Below are 14,285 nucleotides of genomic sequence, written 5' to 3' on the forward strand. Positions count from 1 at the left end.
TCTTTATAGTCCAACTCTCAATATCATCAGCTTCTCTGGTGGCTCAGAGGGTAAAGCATCTGACCACAATGCAGGAGACTTGGGTTTGATCTCTGGGCAGAGAAGATCCCCTGGAGAAGGAAATGGCGACCTACTCCAGTATTCTTGCCTGGAAAACCCCATGGACGGAGAAGCCTGATAGGCTACAGTCCATGGGATCGCAAAGAGTTGGACATGACTGAGAGACTTCACTTTTCACTCAAAACCATACATGACTACTGCAAAACCCATAACTTTGACCAGACAGACCTTTGTAAGCAAAGTGATGTCTCTGCTTTTTAATATGCTGTCTAGGTTGGTCATAACTTCTTCCAAGGAGCAAGTGTCTTTTAATCTCATGGCTGTAGTCACCATCTGCAGTGATTTTGGAGCCCAAAAATAAAGTCTGTCACTGCTTCCATTGTTTCCTTATCTGTTTGCTGTGAAGTGATAGGACTGGAGGACATGATCTTAGTTTCACCCAACCTGCTTCTGCTTAAAAGGCAGTGAAGATTCACTGGTGTTTTTTTTTTTTTTTTGAAGATTCTGAGGGTGTGGCCCTCCTGTTTTTTGTCATTTTCCCCAAGGCAGGATTCAGGCAGACCTTGCTGAGCTAATACTTATCTTCAGGTTTTGGGACTGCGGAAGCTTCCCTGATCCCTTTCCCTGTTTCTTGCTCTGTTCCTTAACCACAGATGCACGTTATCCCGTGTACTGAGGATCTGAGACTGCAACCCTTGACTGACATCACAGGTTATCAGGGCCTGAGATAAGACACTTCCTGTGAACTTTTAGCCGTGGATGGAGCCGCATCCTATCCTCTTGTCCTATTCCTTTTGGTCTTACCGCGCTCAGAATTCCTGGCACGTTTACTTAATTGCTGAATTCCGTGCCTCAGTTCACTTTGCTACGACTCCTAGTTCTGGCTTATACCCTGACCACTACTAACTTTTGTCCATTTTCTGCCAGAAGTGAGATGAGGTGAAACTTTAGCCAGTTGAGCTAATTACCAAGTCCTCCAGTGGAAGTTTAGATTATGAGAAGATTGAATGCTTTGGATAAAAAGAGGTTTGGGATTTACACATGGATTTCTAGGCCCATGCATTCTGTAGCCTCTATGATTGTGGATAATTGCAAGCTGGCTGTGTGAACACTGCTGAGGTATAGGAAAATATGAAATTAAGCCATATCTCCCTCCCAAATGATATCCTTTTGGTGTTTAAATTAATCCTAATGCATTCCAAATAATGTTTTTTTGTTTGTTTTTCCTCAAAGAAGTATAGAAACTTTAGTACAGTAAAAGATACTGGGAGGAAAAAGCAACGTGTGCTAAGTCGCTTCAGTCGTGTCAGACTCTTTGCCACCCTCTGGACTGTAGCTCACCAGGCTTTTCTGTCCTTGTGATTCTCCAGGCAAGAATACTGGAATAGGTTACCATGTCCTCCTCCAGGGGATCTTCCCGACCCAGGAGTTGAACCTATGTCTCTTATGTCTCCTGCTTTGCAGGCAGATTCTTTACTGCTGAGCCACCACGGAAGCCAAATAAAACAGAGATTAGAAATTTTTAGGGGAAAGAATGATGAACGAAAAGCTTTTTTTCAAGTTAGTATTTAAAGTGTTGGAATGAAATTTTAAAATCTTGGACAATTTGTTGCTTATCATAATATGTTAGAGGGCTCATCAAATTATTTATCACTGAGAAATAAAAGCAGTCTATAACTCTATTCTGAGCAGATCTGACTGGACTTATTTAGCAGGAGCAAAGATTTTAAACAGTCTTAAGACTGTACAAAGGTACTCTTAAGGAAGAAGAGTTGGAACAGAAAATGTTTTCATCAGGTGTATTACTTCTCATGGGCCAGGAAGTAAAATGTGACTTCTGAAAGCCACGTTCTTCCTCACATCTTTGTGAAATTAAGAAAACGTTCACTTAAAAGGGTAATTTTAGAGGCATGGTGCATTAGTGGTCAACTGTTGAGTCTAACTGCTGGCTTAACTTTCATTACAAGTTTCTTAAGTAGCATCTAAGTGGCTGTAACATTTCTGTAAATGAGTCTTTGAAACAAATGAAGCAAACTTTTCATGACTCATGACGTATATGACCTGTGCTTTGCTTTGATGTGCAGGCGTCTTCTTTTGCTGTTAGTAGCTAAGTTGTGGAGAAAATATGTCTGTTTGAGAAGCTCAGAAGAATTCAAAATTTAGCATGTAGGAGCACACTTAGGCTGTTCATATGTCAAAAGATAAACTAATGCACTGAAATAAAAAATTATTGCTAGATCAGCAGAAAACTAGCTTAAATTTCTTCCTCCCCATCATTGGGATGTGTATATATGATCCAATAATGATCTGATCATAGGTGCTCTTCATTCATTCTTTTTTTTTTTTTTTTTGAAAAAAGACAATAATTTTCTTCAATTCACTTTTTATTCTGAAAAGAAATCTCATTCTCCCTCTGAACGACTGTGTTGCTTATCTCTTTGACAAATGTGGTCCTGTAGCTTTAGAATAGATATGCAGGCTGATAGAGAAGGAAATAGGAGAAGTGAAAAATGATTTAATCGTGGTAGTCCCCAGAAGCACAGACATCATCGAAGCAGGACTCTGATCAAGTCTCTGGAGATGTGAAAATGTGTGCAATGAGCTGGACCTGCTGGCTTGATCTTGTCCTCTGCAGTGTGCATGTCCTTGATTTGATCTGCCTTCCCCTGCTGGATTTCCCCAGGCTTTCATGTGTTTCCTTTCAAGTGAGACAATTTTGAAGCTGTGTTAGTAAACAGACTTCTGCGAAGAGGATGAGAGAAGACACAGAACTGATCTTGGAGGTGATTTTCTGCCGAACTACTCTAGTTAGTCACACCAGCAGTACAAACAGCCATCTTTAAAATCCTTTTATATGTACTAGGATGGGATGGATTATGCTGCTACTGATAAGAATATCAGTAGAACAAAAGGTTCATGAAGGCAGGGGGTTATTTGTCCTCTTGCACCCAAGGCCTGGCATAAAGTAGGGAATTCTATATATTCTACTGAGTTGAATGCATGAATGAAATCCGTGCTATATCAATTGTGCTTTTATAATAAATTTAAAAATCTTGCTGCTTTCCTTTCTGTTAAGTCTCCTTGACTCATATTTATTGGTCTTTCATGTGAATTAGAATTAAATGAGGTCTTTTAGAAAACAAAGTAGTTATAAATTTTGGATAAGAACTCTTTTTCTATGTCAGACATATAGATAATATCTTTAGAACAGTTAGAACACAGGCTTCTCATACACTCATGCATATAAGGGATATAATAGTGACTGTCTTTAGGGTAATAGTATAACACAGAGGTTATGCAGCCACTTAACGATGTGCAGTGAGGCAAAGGGGAAGACAGCCCACAATTCCTCACATAATTTAGGTGCCTGAAAGTAGCTCTACATAAAACTGCCATATAATTCAATCAAAAGCAGCACACTTAGTCAATCTATGTAACTGTTCCATTTCCTTTTTTTCATATTGCGCTTTGTCATAATCAGAAGGGTTTTTGATGATCATAAAGACTATTATAAAGCATAAATAGAATAGTGAGGTCACAGTTTTGCATCCTACTCAGCAAGTTTCCTCCAAGGTTGGTATATCTGTTGAGAGAAATCTGAGGCACTGAGAAATGTCACTGATAACCGCATCTCCTTTAAATGTTCTGTCTGGTGTTTGGGGTAGCTGTTCAATCCATGTCCCTTGCAGAGCTCTGTAGATGACCACTTGTCCCTGTAGATGTGAGGCACTGGTGAAGAGTGTTGACTTTGGTTTTTGACCCACAGATCTGATTCTTCCATTTGCTATTTGTACAACCTGGGATAGATTTTTTTTAAGCTTCAATTTTATCATAGGAGAAGATATATCTGTCACAGACTTGAGGGTACATATTTTATAAAGTAAATTTGATAATAAAGAGAATACATACAACTTTCTTAATAGTCTTCTTTGTCTTTTCTTATTTTTAGAAGTATTCATATATATTTCAATTATAAACTATTATTTAAACTAATGAGCTTGAACATCTATTTAAAGATATAGTTGTAATTCCTTTAATTAAAATGCCTTTGTGCAATTTTTCTAGCATCCCTGAATAATAAGATTTATTTTCTGCTGTCTGTGCTCAAATATTGTGTGAACAACTTTCCTGCGAAACACAGTGATGTTAGGAAGAGTCCTGAATTTGGAGGTAGATAGTTTTCTTCCTAACCTACATGCTGAGGTGCAGAGGAAGAATCATGACACATCACATAGGCCCAATTTTCCTGCACGGAAACAAGGATAAAACAAGGATAAAAGCCGTTTACGTCATTCAGGGCTTCCCTTGTGGCTCAGCTGGTGAAGAATCCGCCTGCAATGCAGGAGACCTGGTTCAATCCCTGGGTTGGAAAGATCCCCTGGAGAAGGGAAAGGCTACCCACTCCAGTATTCTAGCCTGGAGAATTCCAAGGACTGTATAGTCCATGGGGTTGCAAAGAGTTGGACATGACTGAATGACTTTCACTTTCACTTCACTAGGTCATGCAGGGATAGTTTTGAGGATTAAGAAATGTGTGTGAAACTTTTTGTTAATCTAAAAGCCATAGAATAAATACAGTGTAATGAAAATGAAATGAATATTAGACAATCTCTTCCTCATTACCAAAAAATATGATACTTTATTCTTGAAAAGCATTTTCTTGACTGAAATGCTATTCAAATGGTATTTGGTAACAGGAACTTTTACCAGTTAGCTAATGTTATTGCTAAGAAAAAAAATTAGAAAGTTGTTAAGCAATAAACAGGAAATAAAAATCAATGACCATATTATCACTTGGATGACAAATTCTATAGAAACATATATATATATATATATATATATATCCACACATGCATATGCATGGTGACAGCTGTTTTATTCAGAGAGATGTTTTATTTTTTTTCACAAAACCATGAATTAGGAAACTTTTTGTGGTAATATACCCTTCAATAAACCTCACTTACTAGTTATATAATATTTCATTGGTCTATCTATACCATTATTTACGTTACTGAGTTTTCATTATAATTATCTTTCATGATAAAAGTTTAGGAATTGAATTGCTGGAGAAAGCATATGCATATAAATAATGCTCTTGACAAACAAAGGCGAATATCCCTCTGCAACAAACTTATAAGTAGTAGGATAGTATTTTTATATTAACTAAAGATTTCCCTTAAATTTCTTTGCATTTTTTTTTGTCTTTAATCCCATTGTTCAGTGAGATATATCTTTCCCCATGAAAAACGGTGCTAAGGAGACAGGAAAAGAATTTATTGTGCCAGCGCCTGGCAATAGTAAAAGCCCAGGTTTTGGTGTAAGCAAAACTTGTGGAAGAAAGCATGACCTGTAAAACAGTTCTATAACTCCCATTAAGGGTATAGATCCCTGGTCTGGTGAGACAATAATTGGTAGGAAAATCATTGTTAGGTGTCTGAGTGTCCCTGAATGGAAAACCTTCTTTCTAGGCATCCTTGCTTGTGTGCTGAAAGAGCACTCTTCGGGGGAAGAGGTGACAGAAACCTCAGGTAGGCTGGATGTATCAGGTGCAAAGTTCCCCATGCTTCATGTCCCACATGGAATCTGAGGTCATGGTTAATCCTCACATCAGCTTACGATGTGCCTGGCAGCACAGTGTGCCAAAGGGGCTACAAGAGAAATGGCTGCAGGATGTGTGTAGGTGAGTGGGTCTGCTAGAGGTGCCTAGAGTTCCCTGGATGGAGTAAAGGCACGATTTCTCATGGGTCCAGGTGGACTACTGCTAGCCAAGAGACAGATGCCAAGTCCTTGAGTTAGGGAACAGGTAAACAGAACAAGGTCCTTGATGGATGAATAATAGAGGATGACATCTATCTCAGCAGGCATCGACATGGATAGTTGCATGCTTTCCCCCGTTTTGGTGACAGCTACTTAAACACAACTCACAGAAAGAAAGCGGTGAGGTGCCCTGGAATTGGCTTGCCCTGGATTGTCAGCATCTCTTTCTAACTCTTTTGTAGCCGAACGTCAAGGGTAGCACCTTGAAACTGGGCCAGGATGTGAATAATAACACTGAAAGCATTGGATTATAAAATTAACATTGGAGTATAACATTAACATATGGAAAACATTGAACACTACAAATCAAAATAAAATGATATTTCTGAAAACTCAGTTCACATTATGAGTATCAAATTGATGTGTAAAGATAAGGAAGGGGAGCATACACATTTATGTACAATTGTTACATAAATACATAAAGCCAACTGCTATTTAAAAAATTCCTAACAAAACAGTTTCCTTTCTGAGGATGTTTTCTGCATAGGTTGGACTTGTTGAGGCTCTGAAAAAGTTTGGATTGAGGAAATAATTTTTTTTCCCTTAAATTACCCTGTAAAAAAAAAAATAGCCTTTTTTTGCCATACAACCGTTGAACTTCATTGAGATTCATGATTGTCAGGAGTCTGGTTATGGGCTGGTGTGAATGAAGCTTCAAAATAATGAACACTGACAAAGGAGCATTTTCACAGGTAATTTTTTTTTTGTTGAATCTTGGTTATTGCTTCGTCGAGATTATGCTCATTTCTTTTTTGAAATTTCTGAAAATTTCAGAAATTTTTCTGAAAATTCGTTGCTGTTTATCCCCCCAATTATCCCCCCAATTTCAGTAATATGCCAAGCAGTTTTTCCTTTAAATTACTAGACTCTCCTTTTCTCTTATGGGCTTCCCTTGTAGCTCAGTTGGTAAAGAATCTGCCTGCAATGCAGGAGACCCAGGAATGATCCCTGGGTCGGGAAGATCCCCTGGAGAAGGAAATGGCAACCCACTCCAGTATCCTTGCCTGGAAAATCCCATGAACAGAGAAGCCTGGTGGGCTGCAGTCCATGGGGCCACAAAGAGTTGGGCACGACTGAGTGACTAACACTTTACTTTACTTTCTCTTAGTGAAAACTTCTTTATTATGTGTTGAGTAGTCAGGGAAAAAGGCAATGTTTCTGAAGTCACTTTTTGATTCTAAAGTGTATCAAGCATGTATGCAATAGAATGATTTCCTGATTCATCAGCCAGCTTATCATGTTTTTCTTAAAAAAATTTTTTTTCATTTTGTCCTAATTTCAGATTGGCACAAAATTTGGAAGTGTAATACAGAGAATCCCAGATATCCTTCATTCACTTTCCTCAAATTTAATTTTTCCTACTTTTGCTTTCTCATTTTTTCCCTCTTTCTTCATTAAATGTTGGAAATAAAATAAGGAAATAAAGGAGTTGAATAATTTAAAATAAATGTAATAAAAATAAATACCAAAATATTTCATATAATGTTAGTTTATATAATGTCTATGGAGAAGGCAATGGCACCCCACTCCAGCACTCTTGCTGGCAAATGCCCTGGACGGAGGAGCCTGGTGGACAGCAGTCCATGGGGTCGCTAGGAGTCGGACACGACTGACCAACTTCACTTTCACTTTTCACTTTCATGCATTGGAGAAGGAAATGGCAACCCACTCCAGTGTTCTTCCCTGGAGAATCCCAGGGATGGGGGAGCCTGGTGGGCTGCCATCTATGGGGTCGCACAGAGTCGGACACAACTGAAGCGACTTAGCAGCAGCAGCAGCATGGAATATATATAAAAAGAGATCATTTTTTGACAACATGGAAAAACCTAAAAATAGCCCTAAATTGAAAATCTTTGAAATTATATAAAACCAGAACTGCAAAGCATATTAAAAAGCAGAGACATTACTTTGCCAACAAAGGTCTGTCTCATTAAGGTTATGGTTTTTCCAGTGGTCATGTATGGATGTGAGAGTCGGACTATAAAGAAAGCTGAGCACCAAAGAATTGATGCTTTTGAACTGTGGTGTTGGAGAAGACTCTTGAGAATCCCTTGGATTGCAAGAAGATCCATCCAGTCCATCCTAAAGGAAATCAGACCTGGGTGTTCATTGGAAAGACTGATGCTGAACCTGAAACTCCAATACTTTGGCCAACTCATGCGAAGAACTGACTCATTAGAAAAGACCCTGATGCTGGGAAAGATTGAAGGCAGGAGGAGAAGGGGATGACAGAGGATGAGATGATTGGATGGCATCACCAACTCAATGGACATGCGTTTGAGTACATTCTGGGAGCTGGTGATGGACAGGGAGGCCTGGCGTGCTGTGATTCATGAGGTTGTGGAGTCGGACACGACTGAGAGACTGAACTGAACTGAACTGAAGAACTGTAAAGGAATAAAAAAGCAATGTTTCTTTAACTTGTGAAAAACCCTGAAACTACAATTAAATGCTATTTACAATCATTGTTTAAAACTATTAATGCTAATGAACATAATAAAGTAGGAAGAGGGGATTAAAACAGAAAACTAGAAATTAATGAAGTAAAAAGTAGAACCCAAGAATCTATAAATAAAAAGTAGTAGTTTTTGAGGGGAAAAACCTAAAACAGATATATCACTATCTAGCAAGGCCAATTAAAATAAAAGGTATATACCTGTCTAGCATTAACAATGTAAACTTGAAAAAAAATCATAATTGCAGAGGAGATAAAAATTCAAATCAATATGTCAATTAATTTCTTTGAAAATCTTAAAGATGAATTCAGTTTTCTGTATTAAGTGACTTAAATAAAAAAATAGAAATTAAATAATGACACAATAAAAAGAATGAATAAATCTAAATTATTAGCACTTAACATTTGCTGTTTTCAGACCATTAGTGGGGATATTCATTTTTGGAAGCAGCTTAGAAATAAACAGCAAAACTCATAGATAAATGCACACATAAAGTTAGTCATTTCTCTTTACAAAGTCTCAGGAAATAATCAAATGAGCATGTAAAGTAGATTGCACAAGTATGGTTTTATGCAGTTATTTTTACAGCGTTTATGAATTTTCCCCCCTAAGAACAGATTGTCCACCAATAGGTGATGGAAGAATCCACCATATATCTATAATTGGATTCTGTGGAACCGTTCAAGATGATAAGTAAGGACCTAAATTAAGACATGAAAATGTGTGCATAGTGCATTCGTGTGCTCCAATAATATGCCCCCTGCCCCCACTGCACCCTCTGTCTTCCGGTCTGTCTTGTGTATTTAACCCTTCTCTAAGTATCCCACCCAGGAAATCCTAGCTCTATCAGAAACCTGGCCCATGCAGCCTCCTGGCATGGCTCCTCTCCTTTGCTCACAGGGGCTCTCACCACGTGGTTGTACTGTGATCAGTCGTTTGGTTTGTGTTCATTCACCTCAGTTTTTGAGGTTTGAGGGAATATCTTTCCACTAGTTTTATTGGTGTGTTTTTGTTTTGCTATCCTATGTTGCTCTGTCTATTCTTGAGTGGTGATTTAGAGGAGATTTGAAGACTTGGCTTGTCTGTTTCTGTAGTTCTCTGCCACTTACTAGAAATTCTGGATCAAACATATTTCTCTGGTAGCCTTGCTTTTTCACATGTTAAGATTCAACATCTTCCACATTCTCTCAAATGTGTCATAGGCCTTCCTCACTATTCTATCAGATGATAATTAGGCTTTATTCTTAAAGGAAAAAAGTCATCAGATGTGAAATCCCCCATTTTATCCCTGACAACCTACATTTCCACCCATTCTTCCTATTCTTTCTTATTATAGTGAGGAATGTGTCCATTCTTTTATCCCAAAGGTTAACCTCTCCACATTTGTTTGGTTTTTCTCAAGAATCATTGTTCCTTTGCTTATATCATCTTGCTCCTGAATAAGCAACCACTCCCTCTCTAATCTGAGAAGGCAATGGCACCCCACTCCAATATTCTTGCCTGGAGAATCCCTGTTTGGGCGCCACTTGCTGGGGTCCAGCCCTGGTGGATCCAGGGTGATTCGAAGGTGGGGACGGAGTTGGTGTTCTTGGAAATATCTTATTTAATTACAGATAGAGAGGGATTAGGAAATTAGCGGAGAAGAAGAGGCTGAATAACTTGGTTTACATGGAATACCAATCACCACCTACATAGGCTGCAGGTGTCTTCCCGTTCTCCTGAAGGAGAGGAGGCACTGAGGCCCCCCCCGTCCCCGGTCTGATCTTAGAAGCCCAGGCAAAATTAGCAGGCTTGGTGGGTACCCATGCACCAGATGGGAATTTGGCCAGAAAAACGGGGAGCAAGAAAGAAGCGACATGGGGGAATCAGTCTTTCTGGAAACTGATCCAGATTTCTTTATTTTTAAGTTTGCTTATATACCTTTTGTTACACATAGGGATGAATACAGAGTCACGCGAGGGTCAGCAGTCCTGACCTTTATCAAAATCAGGTGCTTCACATAAATGTATAAAAAAAAAGTCTTAGGGGATTTACATCATCTTCTGGCCATAAGACCTGCTGGCATTTTACAACCCTTTCTTTCTGATAACAAAAAAACTTATTTTTCCAAGGGTGTTTTTTCTTAAACCAGGCACCACCCTCCAAATAAAGTCGCATCCCTATAGGGTGATGGTGTACTGAGTTACAATCAAGAAAGGAATTCATTTAACCCAAGGTTAACATGATTAATCTTAAAGGTTAATACTTATTTCTCCTATATGCTTAAAGGTTAATACTTATTTCTCCTATATGCTAGTTATATTCATTATAAGGGCAGGAAATATGGAGATTTAGCGGCAAACATCAGCCCAACAAATGAAAATCCTTTCACCAATGTTCCCCTTAAGATCTATTTAGCCTTAAGATAGTGATAAAGTTACATTTTTACATAGCAAGGACACAGTGATTTATAACAAAGTACAGTGATCTATTACAAAAGAGAAAATTCATTAACTCAAAAAGTTTAGTATTGCTAACCTTAAAAACTACTTTATTTCCTTTTCTATATTCCAAATACATTGATTAATATATTCCCAGGTGCCTAAGGTTATGGAGGCCTGGCGGCAATCATTGACTCAAAAATGAGAAAAGCCCTATGCTAATTCAGTTCAGTTCAGTTCAGTTCAGTCGCTCAGTCGTGTCCGACTCTTTGCGACCCCATGAATCGCAGCACGCCAGGCCTCCCTGTCCATCACCAACTCCAGGAGTTCACTCAGACTCACGTCCATCAAGTCCGTGATGCAATCCAGCCATCTCATCTTCTGTCGTCCCCTTCTCCTCCTGCCCCCAATCCCTCCCAGCATCAGAGTTTTTTCCAGTGAGTCAACTCTTCGCATGAGGTGGCCAAAGTACTGGAGTTTCAGCTTTAGCATCATTCCTTCCAAAGAAATCCCAGGGCTGATCTCCTTCAGAATGGACTGGTTGAACCTTCTTGTAGTCCAAGGGACCCTCAAGAGTCTTCTCCAACACCACAGTTCAAACGCATCAATTCCTCGGTGCTCAGCCTTCTTCACAGTCCAACTCTCACATCCATACATGACCGCAGGAAAAACCATAGCCTTGACTAGACGGACCTTAATCGGCAAAGTAATGTCTGTGCTTTTCAATATGTTGTCTAGGTTGGTCATAACTTTTCTTCCAAGAAGTAAGCATCTTTTAATTTCATGGCTGCAGTCACCATCTGCAGTGATTTTGGAGCCCAAAAAAATTAAGTCTGACGCTGTTTCTACTATTTCCCCATCTATTTGCCATGAAGTGATGGGACCAGATACCATGATCTTCGTTTTCTGAATGTTGAGCTTTAAGCCAACCTTTTCACTCTCCTCTTTCACTTTTATCAAGAGGCTTTTTAGCTCCTTTTCACTTTCTGCCATAAGGGTGGTGTCGTCTGCATATCTGAGGTTATTGAGATTTCTCCCGGCAATCTTGATTCCAGCTTGTGTTTCTTCTAGTCCAGCGTTTCTCATGATGTACTCTGCATATAAGTTAAATATGCTAATTAAGACTCTCAAAATACTCCAAACTCTCTGTGCTGTTTATGGTTGAGAGGTAGTAAACAATCATGTGTGTAGTGGCAGGAGTATGGATAATCCTGTCACACAAGCTAGTCTGTCTGCAGAGAGGTTTGACCTGAGACACCCTTGTCACACCCAGGGTAGGGAATTAGCAGCAATTATTGGCACAACAAATGAAAAAACTCTTCACCAATATAATTCCTAACCAACCCACTATACTGACAATTTCCAACTTCCCAAAGGAATTTGCCTTTAGTAAGTCTAAAACATCTCGTGCCTCTCAGGTTGGGAGGCTGTAAACAATCACATGTGGCCAGACGAACCTATACAGGCAGGCTAGATAACCTTCTGAGGAGTCCGTAAGCTGAAACACACTTGTCACGCCCAGGAATTTTTATTGACCTGGAGCTGCACGGTAACTCCTTCTCCCAGAGACATGGTGATGGGGGAGAGCCCCCCGTAAAGTCAGAGGTGTAGGTGAGAGCATAAAACAGACTCTGGTTTTGGGTGTAGATGCTCGGGACTAGGGGGGTTCCTGAGGCTTGATCACGCCTTTGCGTATGCCGAGCCTCCTTCCTCATAACCTTTGCCATGGGTGGAGTTCCTCATGCTGGCCCCCGGCATGGGGGAGCCTGGTGGACTGCCGTCTATGGGATCGCACGGAGTCGGACATGACTGAAGTGACTTAGCAGCAGCAGCAGCAGCAGCCCACTCTAATATATTGTAATTGTAGCTCCAATTATGTAAAAATCTGTTTTCTTTATTGTCATTTCACAAAAGTGTGACTGATGTCCTGTGCTCATATTTTAATTTCCTATCCATACTTTTTCTCATTACAATTTGGGTCTGCTATTAACCTTTACTATTAATTAAATTAATGACTGATCCACCCCATTCTTATCAATGTCATCAGTGTTCTCTTGGCTGCCATGTTCTACATCTCACATGGGGAGTTTACCATGTTCATTGTAGTTTACTCTTCAACAATATTTGAAACGACTGGCATGCCTTACTTCTTGAGGTTTTCCTCATTCTGCTCACACAGTGTTGCAATCTTGTGGTTTTCCTTCTATTACTAGCAACTTCTTAGTACATCTTTTTGGAGTCTCTGCTTGATCTCTGAACTTTGGAGCTTCTCATAATTGAGACGTTTGCCTCTTTCTCCTTGTCTTTCTGCACTTGCTTTTTAAAAAATATTTATTTATTTACTTGACTGCATTAAGTCCTAGTTGCGGCATGTGGGATCCAGTTCTCTGACCAGGGAATCAAACCTGGGCCCTCTGCTTTGGGACTGCAGAGTCTTAGCTACTGGACCACCAGGGAAGTCCCTACACTTGCTTTTAAAGACCTTATTAATTTACACAAATTGAAATAATGACTGTATGGTCATAAACTGCCTATTCTTTTTTTTTCTTTTTTTTTAACTGCCAATTCTTAATTGGTATCTCTAATCCAAAACTCTGAGCTCCCATCTGGATACCCAATTTGGATACCCCAGGGACATCTCAAATTTAATACAGCAAAATCTGAACCTGTCTCCCACATCAAGTAGAACTCCCCCCTCCCTTACCCTGTCCTGCAAGCCAAATATGTAGGAATCCTCCTTGGGGTTCTCTTTATATCTAAATTCTGATAACTCTATCTGAAAGATAAACCCAAGTCAGCCTACTTTTTGGGGCATAGCAGGCATGATCTTTCTCCTGAATGGCATAACTCTTGTTCTTTTTTCTCCTCCCTTCCCTCCCTCAGCAACTAGGGCAATTTTCTTAAAGCCTAAAGCAGGTAATGTCCCTCTCTGATGATATAAAAATAAAAGTCAGCACTTTTATTTGCTCATCTAATGATAATCTGTCCTTTTCCACACTAGGTCTTGCTTCACCTGGTCTCTGGCTATGCTTTATGTTATCTTGTGCCTCTTTCCTTCGTGATTTCTGGACTCCGGAAGTACCTTTTCAGCTCAGTATTCATACCCAGAAGGCCTAAATTTGAGCCATAGCTCAAGTAATGGCTAACTTTGTGGCCTTGGGCATCACCTGCCTGTGTCTTGGTTTCCTCATCAATAGAGTGGAAATAGTAACAGCATGTGGATATGCACCGGGTACACGTATATGTTTAGGCGGTAACTTGCTGATTGCAATTGTTATTTTTCTCTCTTAGGGACTCTTATCAGTCTTCATTTAACCAGAGAAACAAGCAGGAGAAATGTACATTAGGAGATTTATTGTACAGAATTGGCTTATGTGATTTGGGGGCTGTCTAGGCAAGTCTGAAATCTGTGAGGCAGGCAGTCATGAGAAGCAGGGAAGCTGAAGCTGTAATCCAGAGGTAGAATTTGTTCTTTTCCAGAAGACTTCAGTTCTGCTCTGAAAGCCTTTCAAATGATTGAATCAGATCACCC

This window comes from Capricornis sumatraensis, chromosome 9 (assembly GCF_032405125.1).
Source record: "Capricornis sumatraensis isolate serow.1 chromosome 9, serow.2, whole genome shotgun sequence".
Classification (NCBI taxonomy): Eukaryota; Metazoa; Chordata; class Mammalia; order Artiodactyla; family Bovidae; genus Capricornis; species Capricornis sumatraensis.